Here is a 535-nt window from a genome sequence, read left to right as displayed (position 1 = left end):
AAAAACTATTGTTTCGAAACAGCTGAATTATTTGTTTAACTGGTATTATATGAGTACATCAGTGCATAAAATATTAATTCACGGCCATTAATAATTAATGAGGCCATTTTACCCATCGGTATGCTCTCAGAGGAAGCGCAGGAAGTTAAAAACGAGGAATTTAAGTTTTTTAGAGTTATGTTATAATTTAGTTATAATGTAATTACCTTAAATAAATAAATAAATAAGTTTTTTAGAGAACATTTAAGCCGAAAAACATCACGGTTAGATACTTTGACAGACATATTTTAAAGAATGCTGTTATCATCAGATACACTTGAAACGTGCCGGATACTAGCAAAAGGCAGTTTTATCCTGAAGCAATCGATATGTTTGAACCGGAGGACTATCCAAAAGTTGGGAATAGCAGCCAATTCGATTGATTATTGTATATTGTTATTATTAATAGAGATTTATAGTTCTGCAATGCGACTGTTAAAAATTTTCACCTTCTTAACATGCTAGTACAAGTTACATTATCAACATTTATACTTTG

Source organism: Rhagoletis pomonella, unplaced genomic scaffold (genome assembly GCF_013731165.1).
Source record: "Rhagoletis pomonella isolate Grant_MI unplaced genomic scaffold, Rhpom_1.0 Rhpom_scaffold_00009, whole genome shotgun sequence".
NCBI lineage: Eukaryota > Metazoa > Arthropoda > Insecta > Diptera > Tephritidae > Rhagoletis > Rhagoletis pomonella.
The sequence above is the reverse complement of the archived record's forward strand: the minus strand, read 5'-3'. Positions refer to the sequence as shown.